The sequence below is a fragment of the Tupaia chinensis genome, unplaced genomic scaffold (genome assembly GCF_000334495.1).
Source record: "Tupaia chinensis unplaced genomic scaffold, TupChi_1.0 Scaffold000690_1, whole genome shotgun sequence".
Lineage (NCBI taxonomy): Eukaryota > Metazoa > Chordata > Mammalia > Scandentia > Tupaiidae > Tupaia > Tupaia belangeri.
In genome coordinates this window covers 288,768-288,976 of record NW_006160213.1, presented here as the reverse complement: position 1 = coordinate 288,976, position 209 = coordinate 288,768, and positions in this window count along the sequence as shown.

Below are 209 nucleotides of genomic sequence, written 5' to 3'. Positions count from 1 at the left end.
GTGGTGGTTAAGGCACTGTACTCCCACATGGAAGAAAGCAGTTTGAGTCCTGGACCTGGGAGCTTGAAAATCATGCCAGGCATGCATGCCTACATGTCCAAAATACCAGGAGGAGGATGGAAGAGAAGGGAGTGTGCTGTGGCCATCCCCCCTGGGGGGTGACTTTTCGCTTTCTGTCTCTCCGTCTTTCTCTGTCTGTCTGGCAAGCA